The sequence below is a fragment of the Loxodonta africana genome, chromosome 2 (genome assembly GCF_030014295.1).
Source record: "Loxodonta africana isolate mLoxAfr1 chromosome 2, mLoxAfr1.hap2, whole genome shotgun sequence".
NCBI classification, from domain to species: Eukaryota; Metazoa; Chordata; class Mammalia; order Proboscidea; family Elephantidae; genus Loxodonta; species Loxodonta africana.
Window position 1 is genome coordinate 180,169,022 of NC_087343.1, and position 19,962 is coordinate 180,188,983.

Here is a 19,962-nt window from a genome sequence, read left to right on the forward strand (position 1 = left end):
ATACCTCATTAGCCCGCTTGCTTTTCTTAATCTTCCAATTCTCCAGTTTCTTCTAACACTTAGCTTCCATTATCACCTCAAAGGCTGATTCTTCTTTAGAAAAATCCCACTTTGGATTTCCCAATCTAAAATGAGTTAAATGTAAATCTCTCAATTCCCTGTTTTTTTGCCTAGAAGAAGAAGGAAGTTAATTCCTATAAAAGGAAGAAAAAAAGAAGTTTGTGTTATTTGTTTATTTATGCCAATATCTCCCTTGTAAATGTAAACTACAGAGATCACGAAATTTGTTTCGTATCCTCATTGCCTAAAATAACGACCAATGCAATTAAAAAAAAAAATTTCCATCGAGTTGATGCCAATTCATAGTGACCCTATAGAACAGAATAGAACTGCCCCATAGGGTTTCTAAGGAGCCCCTGGTGGATTCAAACTGCCGGCCTTTTGGTTAGCAGCCGAACTCTCTAACCACTGCACCACTAGGGTTCCCGATGCAATATAGGAGCACAGAAAATATTTCTTGAATGAACGAATGAATGGAAAATGAATATGTGCAAGATATATGTGGCTTTTACAAATGGCATTTCCACCAGGGGAAACAATGGGAAAAGTAAGGAAGAAACAGTGAGAATGACTCTGGTAAACACAGATTTTTTTTTTCTTATAACACTTGTTTGTAAAATCTCAAGGAAAGTATCTATGCAGTTGAGTTAACTGGAGTTCATTTCCCCAAGTCATTAAAAAGACAGGAGAGAAAGAAAAGACCTAAATGGATGTCAGAAGAGATTCTGAAACTTGCTCTTGAATGGCCGGTAGCTAAAGCACAAGGAAAAAATGATGAAGTAAAACAGCTGAACAGAAGATTTCAAAGCTTGGCTTGAGAAAACAAAGTATTATGATGACAACTGCAAAGAACTGGAGATAGAAAACCAAAAAGGAAGAACACACTCAGCATTTCTCAAGCTGAAAGGACTGAAAAATCAATTCAAGCCTCAAGTTGCAATACCAAAGGATTCTATGGGGAAAATATTAAATGAAAGGAAGCATCAAAAAAAAGATAGAAGAGATGTATAGAGTCAGTATACCAAAAAGAACTGGTTGACATTCAACCATTCAGGAGGTAACATGGTCACTGAAGGCACTGGGGAAAAACAAGGCTCCGGGAATTGAAGGAATACCAGTTGAGATGTCTCAACAAACAGATGCAGCACTGGAAGTGCTCACTCCTCTATGCCAAGAAATTTTGAAGACAGCTACTGGCCGACCGACTGGAAAAGATCCATATTTATGCCTATTCCCAAGAAAGGTGATCCAACAAGATGTGGAAATTATTGAACAATATCATTAATATCACATGCAAGCAAATTTTTTCTGAAGATTATTCAAAAGCAGCTGCAGCAGTATATCAACAGGAAACTGCCAGAAATTCAAGCCAGATTTAGAAGAGGATATGGAAACAGGAATATCATTGCTGATGTCAGGTGGATCCTGGCTGACAGTAGAGAAAACCAGAAAGATGTTTACCTGTGTTTTATTGACTATGAGAAGGCATGGACAGTGTGGATCATAAAAAATTGTGGATAACATTGTGGAGAATGGGAATTCTGGAACACTTAATTGTGCTCATGAAGTATCTGTACATGCATCAAGAGGCAGTCGTTCAAACAGAACAAGGGGATGGATACTGCATGGTTTAAAGTAAGAAAAGGTATGCATCAGGGTTGTATCCTTTCACCATACCTATTCAATTGGTATGCTGAGTAAATAATCCAAGAAGCTAGACTATATGAAGAAGAATGGGGCATCAGGATTGGAGGAAGACTCATTAACAACCTGTATTATGCAGTTGACACAACCTCACTTGCTGAAAGCAAAGAGGACTTGAAGTACTTACTGATGAAGATCAAAGACCCCATCCTTCAGTATGGATTACACCTCGACATAAAGAAAACAAAAATACTCACAACTGTATCAATAAGCAACATCACGATAAACAGAGAAATGTTGAGGTTGTCAAGGATTTCATTTTACTTGGATCCACAATCAACACCCATGGAAGCAACAGTCAAGAAATCAAACAATGCATTGCATTGGGCAGATCTGCTGCAGGAGACCTCTTTAAAGTGTTGGAGAGAAAGAATGTCTCCTTGAGGACTAAGGTGGACCTGACCCAAGCCATGGTGCTTTCAATTGCCTCATATGCATGCAAAAGCTGGACAATGAATAAGGAATACTGAAGAAGAATTGATACCTTTGAATTGTGGTGTTGGTGAAGAATATTGAATTTACCATGGACTGCCAAAAGAATGAATAAATCTGTCTCGAAGAAGCACAACCAGAATGCTCCTTAGAAACAAGGATGAAACTACATCTCGCATATTTTGGCCATGTTATCAGGAGGGATCAGTCCCTGGAGAAAGACATCGTGCTTGGTCAAGCAGAGAGTCAGTGAAAAAGAGGAAGACCCTCAATGAGATGGACTGACACAGTGGCTGCAACAATGAGCTCAAGCACAGCAACAATTGTGAGGTTGGCAGAGGACTAGGCAGTATTTTGTTCTGTTGTGTATAGGGTCTCTATGAGTCAGAATCGACTCAACAGCACCTAATAACAACAACAGCAACCTTGACTTCAAGACTTCAGGGTGCCACTGAGACTCAATCTGACCTACTATCAACACCATCAGGTCTATAGTACTGGCCTTCTTCCTTTCTCCTTTTTCTGACTCATATTTAAGCAGTCTTAACCTGCTGCCAGCTACGTCTGTTACAGTACCACCTCTGCTCAAAACCTCTGAAGTCTCATTAGTAGTCACAGGATAAAGCCCATGGTGCTCTACATGGAAAACAAAGACATTCACAAAATGTCATTACCTAAATTACCCAAATGGATTGTACCATATGTCTATATCATATATCTACCTAAATATCACTCTTAGGTGTCCTCTCTAGCCATGTTCAATCTTGCACATCCTGAAAAAGTTAGATCATGGGTTACCCTTTTTTGAAAGTCTCATCTAATATTTTGACTTTACTTTTATCTCTCCTTTTTCTACTCCATTCAATTTTATACTTAGTTGATACTATCTTGCTTTGCTATTAAATATTTTTGTCTATGTAAAAGACAAAAAGATACATTTGATGAGAAAAAATGATAGATATGGGGAAAAGTGAGTGGTGAGTCAAGCTAGGAATTATACATATCCCCAAGCAACAAAACAGAACAACTTAGACAAAAGCAATTATAATGTACATTGTTACAGTTGTATAAGCTTATTATAGAAGAGTAAACTATACAGACAAGTAATAACTTTATGATTCCCCCCCTCCCAGGTTATTTTCAGCTAAAGATCTGAACATCATGAACTCACAAATAGCATAATTACCAAGACTTCTGCATTTCCTCTTATTTTTTTTCCATTGGTCTTAGTAACTGTTAACTAGTCTCCAATTCCAGAGTCTTCCTGCCCCTAGGGACATAGATTTTCTTCTAGAATTGAAGTTATATCATTTAGAATGTTCTGAAGCAAGAGACCTGTCATGAATTCAGAAACTGTGAAAAAAGCACTCTGAGGTACTATATGCCATATATGTCAAAAAAGAATGACTGAAAATATGCCCCCCCCCCAAAAAAAAAGAGTTACTTCCTCCTGTTATATGCGTGGGAGAAGGTGTTTCTGTAATCCATATATACTTGGTTTCAAAGTACTCTTTTCAAGTATCACATTGTCTCATGGGATGAATAACAAAATTTCCTTAGGTTTCTAAGAACGAATTCATTACTAGGTAATAAACTCTACCTACAAAAGATCACAGGGGAGGATTTCTGGTGCTAAAACATTGAAAACTAAAGATATAATCAAAGAAAACTTTTCATTGTTGGAAAATAATAATAGTAATACTAAGACATGAGAACATAGTTTTGGAAACATGCATCATGTTACAAGAAAAATCAATAAAAAGAGACACATTTCTGGGGACATAATGATATTTCAATTTGCAAGGATTAAAAAAAAAGAAAATCCTAAAAACATCCAGGCAAGGGGAAGAAAACAGGCAAAAACTAGGTTGGCCTGACATTTAGCAGTAAATTGTATTTTGAGGGGAAAATGCAGTGTTCCAATAATTTGTTACCCAGGTCACTTGTCTTACCCATATAAAGGCAAAATAAAGATATATTCAGCTGCACAGTCTCCAAAAACAAACAAAAAATCCTACTTGAGGATACATTCAAGCCAGCTTAAAGATAAATCAAAATTAGGATCTAAAATGTGAAAGACATGAAATCAAATTGATCCCCAAACTGAGTTTGCAAAAAGCTCAGGAATCCAGCTTGATTATGTGTTATCAATTGTATTAAAGGATGAAGTTTGACCATCAAATATTTCTCTTCTGTTTGTCTTCTCCATCATTCTAGAAATATACAAATGGAAAAGAAAAGCTAGAGATTATAAATCATTTTCCCTAAAAGTTTATAGAAATTTATAACAATCTACAGCAAAGAGAACTACATTAGGCATTAAAATAATTCACCCAATGAGTTTAATGGAGCTCTGGTGGCACAGTGGTTAAGAGGTCAGCTGCTAACCAAAAGGTTGGCAGTTTGAATCCACCAGCCGATCCTTGAGAACCCTATGGAGTGGTTCTACTCTGTCCTATAGGGTCACTATGAGTCGGAATCTTTTTTTCAAAAAATGAGTTTATTATCCTCCAAAATTAAATAAGATCCACAATTCTAGTACCAAGGCTTTTAAAAAAATATAAATAATAGGGGAGTTATAAATACAATGGAAAAATCACTGATTATTTTCCAAATCAGAATTTTTTTTTTAAGAGAAAGTGTGTTATATCTATCTTCCAAAGACTCTAGTATGATGTTTACATATCCATTTAAGCAGGAAAAAGATCTATTACCAAAACTATTGAACTTTGGATCCTAGCCACAAGTACTCAATTTAGGGCTTCTCTTGTTATTTAATATGAAGCTACCCAATAAAATTGGAAAGCATTGTAGTATAAAAAATACATCTCATTTGTGATAGAAAACTGAATTTATTTGTAATAGCACTGTTCCTTTCACTGACTTCAAGAGGAAGAAAGCAATTTGGATTAGCCAGACAGATGGATTCATATCACTTCTGAAGCTATTGGTCAAAGTTTTATAGCAGGGGAAAACTTGTATTTAAAGAATTAAATTATTTGCATATGGATGTTATGTTTGGTTCTTTTTGTAGATGCCAAAGCTACATATGTAACTCTTGAGAATTTTCCTTGTATTAATTTTTTTTTTTTAATTCTGTCTCTCTTTCACTCTTTCTCTTGGCACTCTAAGAAAGGTGCTTGCTGGTGTGATGATGCTCATGATACGAAGAGCAGGGGCATGCATAGGCGACTGGATGTAACCTGTAACCTCTGAACAAGAGAGGAATCCAAGTACTTCCTTCTACTTCCCGTACCAATTGCCATTAAGTTAATTCCAACTCATGGCAACCCCATGTGTGTCAGAACAGAACCGTGCTTTACAGCATTTTCAGTGGCTAATTTTTTGGAAGTAGCTCACCAGGCCTTTCTTTCAAGGCATCTCTGGGTGAACTTGAACTTCCAACTGTTTTGTTAGCAGCTGAGCGCATTAACCATCCGCATCACCAGAATCTTCACAAAGAAAACCTTTTTCTGTCCTAGAGCCAAGAGTTAGAGCCCTAAACACATTTTCCTCAGAAACTTAACAGAAAGATGACATAATATAAAAGAAAAACTTCACAATTTAGAGCTAGAAAGACCTGAGTTCAAATCCTACCTATCTACCCCTTATCATACAATTTGGACAAGTTATTGAATATCTCTGATCTTGTTTGCTCATTGATTAAACTGGACTAATAATGCCTGCCTCATAGAGCACTTATGAAGCTTTAAATTAATGTATGTGAACGATACATTTACTTGATAAATATTATTAACATTGTCTCCAGATCAGCATAGAAACAAAAAATTGAGAGTCTTATTATTTGAAGTAAATAGTAAGATCAACTAGCAAACACATATTACAGACCTACTATGTGTCTTGCAATGTTTTGGGTGACACGGAGTATTTAAAAATTGTTGTCCTTCCACATTAGTCAAATAATAAAGTCCTGGGTATCATGGACAAAACTGTGAGCACTAGAAAAAGTGAAAAGGTAACAGATCTCTGGAGAAAGAGGAGCCAAGGAAGTGGAAGGTGGGAACTGAGTCTTAAAGAATGAAAAAATAAGGGAAAAAGCAAAGAATGAGAGGGCAGTACTATACATATTGTAGATTGTGTGTATGTGAGAGAGAGAAAAAGTGAGAGAGAGAGCCATATCTTGAGTACCCAATGAGTATGGCAGGACTTCAGTAATTGCTGTCTTAGTTATCTAGTGCTGCTGTGACACAAATACCACAAGTGTTTTAAAAAGTGCTTAAAAAAAACACGTATTTATTTTCTCGCAGTTCAGGAGACTAGAAGTTAGAATTCAGCATGAGGTTCTAAGGGAAGATCCTTTCTTTTTTGTAATTCAGCTTCTACTAGCTGAAATCCTTGGAGTTCCTGGACTTGTAGGTGCATCTGATTCTGCCATCATCAGATAGTCTGTCTTCCTCCATAGGCTTGTCTCTGTCTATGCTGCGCCTTATAACTCAGAAGTGATTAGGTTTACACTGATATGACTTCATTAATAGCAAAGAAAATCCTATGTCTAAATAGGATTATATCCACAGGCATATTCATTGCTGTCAAGTTGATTCCAATTCATAGTTACCCTATAGGATATAGTAGAACCACCTCATACAGTTTCTAAGACTGTAATCTTTAAAGAAGCAGAATGTCACATTTTTCTCCCATGGAGTGGTTGGTATGTTTGAACTGTCGACCTTTTGGTTCTCAGTTGAATGCTTAACCACTGAACCACCATCCACAGATATAGGGGTTATGATTCCTACACATTATTTTGGGGGGACACAATTCAACCCATAACAATTATCTTTCTTACATAGTTCAGGCAGTCTCCGGATGACAAACAAGTTCCATTCCTAAGTCTGTCTTTAAGTAGTATTTGTACGTAAGTTGGAACACTTAGGTATAGTTTATAACTAATGTCAGTTAGTCAAATGTTTGTCTTAGTATGTAGTATACTGTATACTGTACCTTTCTATGCATAAAAGCCATTAAAGAAACACTTCTAGATACACTAAAACATCTTTAACATAATAATACAGTAATAATAATGTTTTGATGCACATGGCAAAGTAGTGTCTGTTTGTTATTACAAACCATTGCATGGACCTCAAATTTTTAATTTAATAGTCTTTACGGGGGTTGGTTTGTAACTATGGGCTGTACGTAAATCAGACATTCATAACCCAGGGACGGCCTGTAATCACATTTAATTATGAAAACAACTCTGCAAAGTTGTTCTGTGAGAACAACTGAGGCTTAGAGTGACAAATCCAGGATTTGAATTCAGGTCTGCCCAATTTAATACTTAGGGTTTTTCCTAACACGTGACATTGTCAAAGTGGTGATAAATATAGTCAGACTGGAGCTGAGAGTTTGTGTTGAAGAAAGAATACTCCAGTTTGTGAGAAGATCTTAAATTTTCTTGAACTCTGAGATTGAGGTAAATGTCCCATTAGCCACTGTCTCTGAAGTAGAAGAATTCAGCTCTTTTCCCTATAGGCAACATTTACTTAGAAGATCCAAGAACCCCTGGAAAGACTACTATCCCCTTCATGTACTAATTTCCCTTCTCATCTACCATCGAACCCCAGTAAATTCTGTTTCTCGCTTAGGGAGGAATTGATTTTCATTGGTATTCATTTTAAGTAGGGAAGGTCACAGCTCAGAACATTGGAAATGTATTGTCGGAAGAGTACAGTTTGTATCTTGCTCCAGAGAGATCTTTAAAGATGCTTTGGCTTAGCTGAGTTTTCTTCCCTTCTTGATTCCAAGAAACATCCTCAAGGGAGACAGTCGTTTTCAAATCTGCACACTGCAGAGGCATGGGGCAGTCAGGAGCAGAACGCAGATCAGCCTGTTTCCTCTCTTTCAAGATAAACAGAATCTGGAAAGAGTTTTGAAGGAAAAGTTTTTGAGAAATCCTTTGGGCAAGACTATTGAGTTTGGAGATTTTTTTTTTTTTTGATACTGTGGCAAATAGTTAATTAACTGCAGATTTTCACAAATAACTCACTCACATAAATAATGCCACCACACATAAAATACATGGAAATAATGACATTAAGTAAAATAGTTCTGGCACAGCATGCCCGTGCATATACCACACATGTCTGGCGACATTTCCAGAAGTGAATTTCAGCCTCATTTATCCATCTTCACATAAACCAAAAACACCAACCCCATGGCCATCGAGCCAATTCTGACTCATAGCAACCCTATAGGACAGAGTAGAACTGCCCCTCAGCGTTTCTAAAGAGCAGCGGATGGGCTCGAACTACTGACCTTTTGGTTAGCAGCCAAGCTCTTAACCACTGTGCCATCAGGGCTCCAATATTACAGGTATATCTTATCGTTCTGTTAATTTTCTTTAATCTTCTGCTTATATGTATTAAAATAGTTTGAAAGTGTTATTTTTTATCATAATTGCATAATAAAGGTATAACCCATGGTCAAGAAAAGAAGGCATGGATCAAGCTTTATAGTACCCCGGTAATTGGAAAATAAACAGAACTGCATGTCTGTTTCTATTAATTTGACAATTATAGCACATCAGCTCAACAGTTGAATGGGAAAACCTTATAAAATTATCTTAAGTGAAATCATCAGGTTATGTTAGTTCTGCTTATTTCAGAGTTTAATTATGTCTTCTTAGTGTCAGTTGAAGGAGCCCTGGTGGTACAGTGGCTAAGAACTCAGCTGCCAACCAAAAGTCGGCAGTTTGAATCCACAAGCTGCTACTTGGAAATCCTATGGGGCAGGTCTACTCTGTCCTATAGGGTCACTATGAGTCAGAATCAACTCGACAACAACAGGTTTGGTTTTTGTTTATTTAGTGTCAATTGAAGTAAGCAAAATGTAAAAAAAAAATTGACGTAGTGTGATTATGAAAATAACACGCAGGGGGTCACATGGTTGGCAAGAATGTGAAAAAATATGGTACCTTGCCTTGACCATGCCATGACCAGACCAAGAAACAATGTTCCATCTAAAAAAGCTTGTCTCCAGCCTCCATCCCCATTCCAAAAGAAAGCAAATCAGTTGCTGTTGAGTTGATTGCTCGTGCCTCGTGGTAGCCCCATGTATTGCCAAGTAGAACTGCACTACACAGGGTTTTCAGTGGCTGAGTTTTGAGAAACAGATCACCAGGCCTTTCTCCTGAGGCACCTCTGGATGGGTTTGAACTGTCAACCTTTCTGCTAGAAGTCAAGCACTTAACCATTTGTGCCACCCAGGGACTCCTCCATCCCTATTAAGAAAAATTTATTTATTTACTTATTTTACTTTTCAAATCCTCCTCAGACTTTGCATTTACTATAGAAACATCCTCAATTAGTCCATTAAATAGCTCTTCTTTTGCAAAACAGAGTCAGAATCCACTCGAAGGCAATGGGTTTGATTTTTTGGTTGCAAAACACATCCATGAGAAATATGTTCTTTAAATGGTGAATATGAGAAACGAATTATTCTACAATCTCCTGAGAAAGGGCTGGGTAAAAGCTGGAGGTGTTTAAGGTATCCTTAATTACTCAGACACAGAAATTATCGAAGCATACAATGGTCCCATATATCCTTTTCTTAGCATCTCAAATCAATTTTAATTTCCTTTTTTTTTATAATGTAGATATTTTACATGAAATTGTCTGACTATACTCCAGGGAACGAATGAATGTTAGGCCAACCTTTCTACGCTGTGACTAATGCTGGCCAGGGCCTTGAATATTCATGCAGGATACTTTTTTTTAAAATCACATAGAGTTAATATCACTTCTTTTTCTTTTCGGCAACATTTTCCTACCCTGACTAGAATAATTTAAAAGTCTAGGGTAAGTACCAGCTAGATTACATAATTTGTAACTTGCAGTTGCAGTTAGTGGCCAAGTTTGAAATTTATAAGGGCTCCTTCTTGAGTGGGCATACTAAGGAAGGAAGAAGCACTCCTGACCTGTAACTCCACTCAATAGGTGGGCAAATAAAAACATCCAAGCTGGGAACTATAACAAAAACTATAGGCCAAAGGCTCCAAAAGCAGAATAAACCTTCAGCCTTGGAAAAACATGCTAGTTATTGAGCACTTAACATGTGACCCTGGAAAAGGACATCTTGCTTGGTAAAGTAGAGGGTCAGCAAAAAGAGAAAGACCCTCAACAAGATGGATTGACACAGTGGCTGCAACAATGGTCTCAAGCATAACAACAATTGTAAGGATGGCAGAGGACTGGGCAGTGTTCCATTCTCTTGTACATAGGATTGCTAGAGTTGGAACCGACTTGACGTCACCACCTAACAACAACAACATGTGTCAGGCCTATGGTAAATGTTTTGCATGTATTCTCTCATTTAATGCTCACATCAACCCTATGAAAAAGGACATGAACCCTATGAGGAAGGGGCCATTGTCTTCCACTTTTTATAAATGATAAAACTGTAGCACAGAGTGATCACACACTGAGAAAGTGGTGACGCCAAGTTTTTTACCCAGGCAGTACACTTCTGGAGGCTGTATTCTTAGCTATTATGCAAGTTCATCTGTTTCAATTACTGTCTAAACTGTAAGCCCCATGAGGGCCAATATCTCATCCATCTTGTTCATTTCATATCTCCAAAATTCTAGTATAATATCTGGCACATAGTGGGTGCCTAATGAATATTTTTACCATCTGTCAGTTTCTCCTACTATAGTGGCTTATGTATTGTTGTGATGCTGGAAGCTATGCCACCAGTATTTCAAATACCAGCAGGGTCACCCATGGTGAACAGGTTTCAGCAGAGCTTCCAGACTAAGACAAACTAGGAAGAAAGGACTGGCAATCTACTTCCAAAAATTAGCCAAAACAAACCCTATGGATCACAACAGAATATTGTCAAATATTGTGCTAGAAGATCAGCCCCCTAGTTTGGAAAACCCTCAAAATACACAATGGCCATGACAATGGACTCCAGCACACCAACAGCTGTGAAGATGGTGCAGGACCAGGCAACAATTCGTTCTGTTGTACATGGGGTCACCCTGAGTTGCAGCCGACTCAGCAGCAGCTAACAAAAAATAGGTGTTTATTTAATTATATAATTAAATAATGACAACATAAGTAAATAAAATTTCCAATCCAGGGTTTTTCCCTTCACGTTCAAAGTTACTGCGCACAGAAAACAGGATATACTCCCAGGTCTAAGAGAAGTATAACCAAGTGAAGAATCCCTGTCCCAGCTCTCTCTCTGATGTGGACCTAGCCAGTGGACAAATTAGATGGCAATACCCTCTCCATCCCCACCTCCGTGGATATTTTTTCTTTTTTTTTAAATAATCCTCATCAGCCTCTAATGTGCAATTTTCTAACATTATTTTTTTCCAGCATTCAACTAAATGCCGTCTTAGGGCAACAGAAAGAATGCAGTTAACCTCCCTACACTTATTCAGAGTTTCTCTGTGTGTGGCCTAGGGAACTCCTGTTTCAGAGCGACCTGAGATCTTTGCTGGACATGGGATGCCAGGGGCCTTTACTAGACCTTCTGAATCAGAATCCCAGAACATGGAATCCAAGAATCTGAATGTGGAACCAGCTCTTCATGTGATTATGGTACAGATTTGTGTTTGGAAAACAACACCATTATCAGATTCCTTCCCACCCACAGAGAAGGCTGCAAGCTTCTAAAGTTGGGCTCCAGAATTTCAGGAAGTCTGAGATTAGCTTCTCTCTTTTCTCCCCCTTGTCCTCACCCCCCCTTCTCTCTTTCCCTGTCTCTCTCACAGACACACTCATAGCTTTGTAAATGTGTATAATATCTTTAGACAGATACATAAGAAACCAGCAACAGCGGTTGCCTACAGGGAAAGGAATACAAAAGAGAGAGAAAAACTCTTTTTTACAGATACCTTTTTCAACTTTTTAACTTTTGTACTATTCACATGTATTACCTGTTCAAAAGTAAACAACTATTAAACAAAAAAATTTGATTTATAACAATCCCCACAATGGAGGCAACAGATATAAAATTACAATATATGAGAATGTAGTGCATAACATATATGGCTATTGTTGTCAGGTGCCATCAAGTCAGTTCCGACTCATAGCAACCCTATGTACAACAGAATGAAACACTGCCTGGTCCTGCACCATCCTAACAATCTTTGCTATTTTTGAGCCCATTGTTGTACTATGTCAATCCATCTCATTGAGGGTCTTTCTCTTTTTCGCTAACCCTCTACTTTACCAAGCAAGATGTCCTTCTCCAGGGACTGGTCTCTCCTGATAACATGTCCAAAGAACGTGAGACAAAGTCTCACCATTCTCCCTTGAAAGGAGCATCCTGGCTGTTTTTCTTCCAATACAGATTTATTCAACCTTCTGGCAGTACCTCATATATTCAATATTCTCGGCCCACACCACAATTCAAAGGCATCAATTCTTCTGTCTTTCTTATTCATTGTTCAGCTTTCGTGTGCATATGAGGCAATTGAAAACACCACAGCTTGGGTCAGGTGCTCCTCAGTCCTCAAAGTTACATCTTTGCTTTTTAACACTTTAAAGAGGTTTCTTTGGTTTTAGTTTTGCAGCAGATTCGTCCAAATGTAATACGTCATTTGATTTCTTGACTGCTGCTTCCATGGCTGTTGATGAAGTCCCTGGCAACTTCAATATTTTGTCCATTTATCATGATGATGCTTATTGGTTCAGTTGTGAGACATTTTGTTTTCTTTATATTGAGGTGTAATCCATACTAAAGGTTGTAGTCTTTGATCTCCATCAGCAAGTACTTCGAGTCCTCCTCACTTTCAGCAAGCAAGGATGTGTCATCTGCACATCGCAGGTTGTTAGTGAGTCTTCCTCCAATCCTGATACCCCGTTCTTCTTCATATAGTCCAGCTTCTCATATTATTTGCTCAGCATACAGATTGAATAAGTATGGTGAAAGGATACAACCCTGATGAACGCTTTTCCTGATTTTAAGCTACACAGTATCCCTTGTTCTGTTAGAATGGCTACCTCTTGGTCTATGTTCAGATTCCGCATGAGCACAACTAAGTGTTGTGGAGCTCCCATTCTCTTTCTGGCATTCCCTGCTTTTGGTCAAGATCCATCTTTCATCAGCAATGATATTGCTTGTTCCATGTTCTCTTCTGAATCCAGCTTGAATTTCTGGCAGTTCTCTGTTGATGTGCTGCTGCAACCATTTTTTTAATTGTCTTCAGCAAAATTTTACTCATGTTATATTAATGACATTGATAATTTCCACATTCTATTGGATCACCTTTCTTTGGAATAGGCACAAATATGAATCTCTTCAAGCCGGTTGGCCAAATTGCTTTGCATAGGCCAGTGAGCGCCTCCAGCCCTATATCCATTTGTTGAAATATCTCAATTGGTATTCTGTCAATTCCCAGAGCCTTGTTTTTTGCCAGTGCCTTTAGTGCAGCTTGGACTTCTTCCTTCAGTACCATCATTTCCTGATCATATGCTACTTCTTGAAATAGTTAAATGTCTACCACTTCTTTTTGGTATAGTGATGCTTTGTATTCCTTCCATCTTCTTTTCATGCTTCCTGTGTCATTCAATTTTTTGCCCATGTTGTTGTTGTTAGGTGCCATTGAGTCAGTTCCAACTCATAACAACCCTATGTACAACAGAATGAAACACTGCACAGTCCTGTGCCATCCTCACAATCGTTGTTATGCTTGAGGCAGTTGTTGCAGCCGCTGTGTCAATCTATCTCATTGAGGGTCTTCCTCTTTTTCAATGACCCTATACTCTACCAAGCATGCTGGTCCCTCCTGATAACATGCCCAAAGTATGTGAGACAAGTTTCACTATCCTCCCTTCTAATTAGCATTCTGGCTGTACTTCTTCTAAGACAGACTTTTTTGTTCTTCTGGCAGTTCATGGTATATTCAATATTCTTTGCCAACACCACAATTCAAAGGCATTGATTCTTCTTCAGTCTTCTAAACATACAAGGGCCATCATTGAAGCAAGGTTTTCAGGAAACCTAGAAACAGCAGTAGATTGATTTTCAATTTATCTCAATATTTTTACACCTAAAACAGATACCAGATTTTCAAGGAATCTGACAAACTCAAGGAATATGATATAAAAATGCTATTCCTATTCTAGACTCAAGTTGTTCAAGTGTTCAACAGAATCACTTCCTGTGTCCAGCTTACTAAATTTCTCATTAGGTTGCTCTTGGATTTCTCGGACACCAAGTTTTACTTTGTCAACCTATGGAAGACGTATTTAACACTGATACTTTCAGGATCCAGGACTTCTTATCAGTACAGTTGAAGTAACAAAAGTGAATGCCTAAGTTACTACTAAGTTTTTGTTTCTATTATTGTTTTGTTTTGTTTTGAATTCTCCTGCATTGCTGAAACCAGTAGCCATTGCATCAAATTCAACTCATGGTGACCCCATGTGTGTCAGTGCAGAACTGTGCTCCACAGGAGTTTCAATAGTTGATTTTTTTAAGTAGATCATCAGGCCTTTCTTCAGAGGCACCTCTAGGTGAACTCAAACCTGTAAATTTTCTGTTAGCAGCTGAGCGTATTAACCCTTTGCACCTCTCAGGGACTCCTCCTGCATTACTTCCAAAAAACGAAGTCCGTTGCCATCGAGTCGATTCCAGCTCATAGAGACCCTATAGAAGAGAGTAGAACTTCCCCGTAGGGTTTCCAAGGCTATAATCTTTATGGAAGCAAACTGCCACATCTTTCTCCCATGGAGCAGCTGGTGGGTTCAAACTGCTGACTTTCAGTTAGCAGCCAAGCATGCTTAGCTTACTGCTGTCTAAATGATGGTTTTTTGAATATTCCTTTAGAAGCATACCATCTTCTGATACAGGCTAGGGACACCTTTCTTTGGGAAGAATTGGGCATTCCCCAATATTTCATTCACATGCAAAAGGTTGGAAGCAGTTGTAGGCCTAGTTAGAGTGGGGAAGCTGGTTAAATGTATCTTGGATGCTTTGTTCTTGGGATCCCTTCCTCCCCTCCCTGAAATTGCCTCCTCTTTCCTATGTGTTATATAAAGAAAGGGCACTGGCCTTGATTCTGCAGACCTAGTGTCAAAGGCCTGACTTCTCTTACTCTGTAATTACTTACTTTGAGACTTCCAAAAAGTAACTGAATTTCTCTCTCCTCATGCATAAAATGGGGGTAAAAGACCTACTGCATTGACTTTGTAAAGATCTTAGAATGGAAAATAGAAAGACTTGTAAAATGATTATGCATTACAAATATAAGCTGCTGGTTTAATGTTGCCTGGAAGCTATCTGATGTCCTTCTTCTGAGCCTACATTCATGTTCTTTGTGCCCTTCTGTAAAAACGGAGGCGTAGCATCTAACCTTGTCTAACTTCACAAGGGGCAGGAATCGCCATCAGCATCAGCCCAAGGCTGATTCTTGTGAGGTCGAGGTCAAAAATATCCCCTCCTTCCAATGTTTTTTTTTACCAATTCTGACACCAGCTGTCCCTCCCATGGGACTCTCTACTTCTCTGCTGGGTTCGATGATTCATTGCAACAGCCACACAGAACTCACAGACCATACTCAGTTATTCGGTTTATTAGAAAAGTTACAACTTGGGATCAGGATCAGGAAGCATGTAAGCAAAGTCTTCTGTCTTCAGTGCAGGACAGCACTCTCATCTCCTCTCAGCCATGCAGGGTTCCTCTCAGCCCCCTGAAGACGGACTCCTCTCAGCCCTCTAAAGATGGTCTTCTCTCAGCCCCCTGAGGACAGGCTTCTCTCAGTCCCTCAAGGAGTCTGCTCTCAGCCCCCTGAGAACAGGCTCCTCTCAGGCATCTTAGGACAGGCCCCCTCTCTCAGCTCACACCCCTTGTCCCCACTGGCCTGGCCTCTGCCCTGCTGGGTCAAGTGTTACAAGGCTATTTAGCTTTGCAGATAAGTGCCTAGAGGCTACCAGGAAGCCTACTGCCCAAAGGCACTCAGCTCTCCCTCTCCATGGGTTAGCACACTCACTGTAGCTGCCTTGCTCCATGGGCCAGGAAGCCCACTGCATGGTCTCCTGATTCTGCTGCCACCGTTTCTCACTGCTGCTTCTCACCTTCTCATGCCATCTCCAGTGTTACTGTTCTCTCTCTCTCTGTCTCCTGTATCTAGGAGGTTCTCAATGCAGGTGCCCTGGGTCCAAAGGATACACTCCATTCCCAGCTCTTCTTTCATGATGGTAGCAAGGTCCTACTTTTCCAACTCTGGGAGGCTCATTTTAAACCTAGCAGAATGGCAAAACTGAATAATTTCATTGGTCAGGTTCCATACACCTTATTTGCCTGGTCCCATCCCCAAAGGCTTCTATGCACCTTATTTGCATTATTAGTAATGCTGTCCGATCCTCTCAGTGGGCCACAAATACCTTATTTGCATGTTGTTGTTGTTGTTGTTAGGTGCCATCCAGTCAGTTCTGACTCAAATCAACCCTATAGGACAGAGTAAACTGCCCCATGGGAGTGGTTGGTGAATTTGAATTGCCAACCTTTTGGTTAGCAATCACTCTCTTAACCACTATGCCACCAGGACTCCAAAGTCTACTCAATCATTGTGTAGAAGGACTGTATTAAGTAAGTCACTGCACTGCAGGCCACTCTCTGGCCCTTCTAGTCACTGGCCCTTTCATACTTGGAGGATAACTTTCCCTTTGTCTTAGGCTAGGTTCTCTAGAGGAGCAAAACCAGTGAAATGTGTGTATATAAATATATAGAGAGAGATTTAATTCAAGGAAACGTTTCACACAGCCGTGGAAGCTTGCAAGTCCCAAACTGGTCAGACATCAGGCTTGAGGCTTTTCCTGACTCACATGGTTGCAGGCACTGATGAACCCAAAATTGACAGGTCAGACATCAGGCTGCTGGCTCTTGGGGCTTCAGGAGCTGACGAATTCCAAAATCTGCAAGTCAGGTAGCAGGCTTCTGGTTCATGTCCTAAGAACCAGAGGTGTCAGATGATCATGAGTCAGATGCAGGATCCAGAGAGCAAGTGATCCTTGCTGCAACATCAATTTATATACTTGAGGCAGGCTACACTCCCAAGGAAATTTCCTTGTTAACTGATTGACTACTCATATCAGATCTCATCATGGAGGTGATCATGGTGGTATTTACATTATATTACATTCTGGAGGAGCAATCAGTCCAATATCTGCCAAACCACTGAGACTCATAGCTTAGTCAAGGTGACACATAACATTGATCACTGGTAACCCTTCCAATCAGGTTACCAATCTAAATCAGTTACTAACAATTAGTCCTTCAGTAGGACAACTCCTTACTGAAACCTTCTGTTTCACTTCTTCACCTTCCCTATCTCCCAAACAGCTTATCCCAAACCAGCTTCCATCACCACTCTTTCATAAAATTCACTCTGGCCAACATCATCAATGACCCCCATGCTATGCAAATCCACTGGACATTTTCCATACTTACCTTTCTACATATTTAGCACAATTGATCTCCTTCTTGAAACATTCTCTCCTGTAGGCTCTGTTATTCCACACTTTCCTGTTTCCCCTCCCCTCCACCCTGCCCATTGGTGGCTCCTTCTTTTTTGCTATCTCGTTCTGCATGTTAATTTAAATGCTTTTAATTTAAATTTCTCAAATGTTTTCTTTAAATAAGAAATCCAGCAGTGACATACATTTTGATTTTTCTTACTTTCATGTATGTGGTAGAAGGTCTGCCTTCCAGTTTAATAGAGAAAATTCAAAAGGATTTATACTTTTCAGAAGACAAAGATGTCAGTTTGAATATTATTTCCAAAGTAATATAGTATTAACCAAAACTAATGATAATTATAAACATTTTGAAACTTAAGGTTTATTTTCACAGGACCTAAAAGTATGTGAAGTTCCAAAGTCATACAAGATTCCTTTGTTAAAAATATCAATTGCAAAGGAAATTTTATGATACAAAACAGAATCTGCATCTCTGCAATAGCAAGATGCAAAATTTTCTCATTATACTAAGATTTCTTGTAGCAGCAATTAGAAGGGCCTACAATTTGAAACCTAATGTTTGAGTTCCATTAGTTAGCTCAGTGAGCAAAAGAAGCACAACTGAAAATTTGGAAATTAAAATTTGAGGGTCGAGAAGGAGGGTGTAGTAGGATTTTTAACAAGTGGAATGTAAACACACAACGTTTTCCATTTCTGTATGCTACATCTCTAAATATTTGAACCCCTCAGTGTTCAGTCCCAGGCCCCCTATCTCTGGTCTTTCTCTGCACTCCTTCCCACATGATTATATCTCCACCTGTGGCCTTGATTAATTTCTCTTTGCAGATGACTCCCAGATTTGTATCTCTGACTCGACTTCTCTCCTGGGCTCCTGATAAGCATTCTACAGCTGCTTACTTAGACTCATCAGTTGGAAGAATCTTGAGCATCTCAAAATTAATACGTCCAAAAAAAAACACTCCAGATTTTCCCTCTAAAACCTTCCTTTCCTCCTGTCAATTGCATCTAACTAAATGACCATTGTCTACTCAGTTTTTCAAATTAGAAATCTGGGAGCTGCCCTTGACTTCTCTCTTTCCTTCACACTCCTCTCCATCATGAAGTCTTATCAATTCTACTTCTAACAAATGCCTTGATTGCATCATCTTTTCTTCAGCTCCATGCCATTACCCAAATCCAGGCCATAATCATCTCTTATCTGGCACCTTCTAGTCAGTCTCTTGCTTTTACTCTTGCCCTCCCCATTGACAACCCATTTTCTACAAAGCAGTCAGAAAATCCATTGCTGTAGAGTAAATTCTGACTCATAGTGACCCTGTAGGACAGATTAGAACTGCCACATAGGGTTTCCAATGAGTGATGTGGCTGGTAGATTCTAACTGCCAACCTTTTGGTTAGCAGCCAAGTTCTTCAGCACTGCGCCACCAGGGCTCCACCAAAGCAATCAGTGTAACCTTTTTAAAAACATAAATAAGAACATGGAAGTCCCCTGCTGGGCTCCTTTCAATGGATTTCTTTTACATCTAGAAAATCATCCAAGCTTTTTAATGTGCCTTCAAGACCAGAATGCTCTGTTGGCTGCCTATCTCTTTAATCACTTTAACCTCATTCTACCCATCTCTCCCTCTAGTAACTACACTCCAGTCACACTAGCTTCTTTCAGTTCCTCTAACACCAAGTTCTTTCCCACCTCTAGACCTCTAAACATACTAGTCCTACTACCTGAACATACAGCTACTCATTCTTTAAAAGACTAGTACACTTCACACCCATGAGATTGACTAGTATTAAAAAATGGAAAAGAACAAGTGTTGTTCTTTTCCATTGCTGGTGAGAATGTAAAATGGTGTAGCTGCTGTGGAAAATAGTTCAGAAGTTCCTCAAAAAGTTAAACATATAATTACTGTATGATCCAGCAATTCCACTTCTAGGTTTATACTCAAAAGACTTAAAAGCAGAGACTCAAACAGGTATTTGTACACCAATGTTCCTTGCAGCATTATTCACAATAGCCAAAAGGTTGAAATGAGCCAAATGTCCATCAACCAATAAATAGATAAATAAAATGTGATGTATTCATATAATGTAATTACTCTGTCATAAAGAGAAATGAAGTCCTGATCCATGCTACAACAGGGATGAGCCTTGAAAATAGTATTTGGAGTGAAATAAGTCAGGCATAAAAGGAAAATATTGTATGATCTCGCTTACTTGAAGTATCTAAACTAAACAAATGCATTGAGACAGAAAGATTAGTGGTTTCCACAGGCCGGGGGGAGGGAGGAATAAGGAGTTAAGGATACAGAGTTTC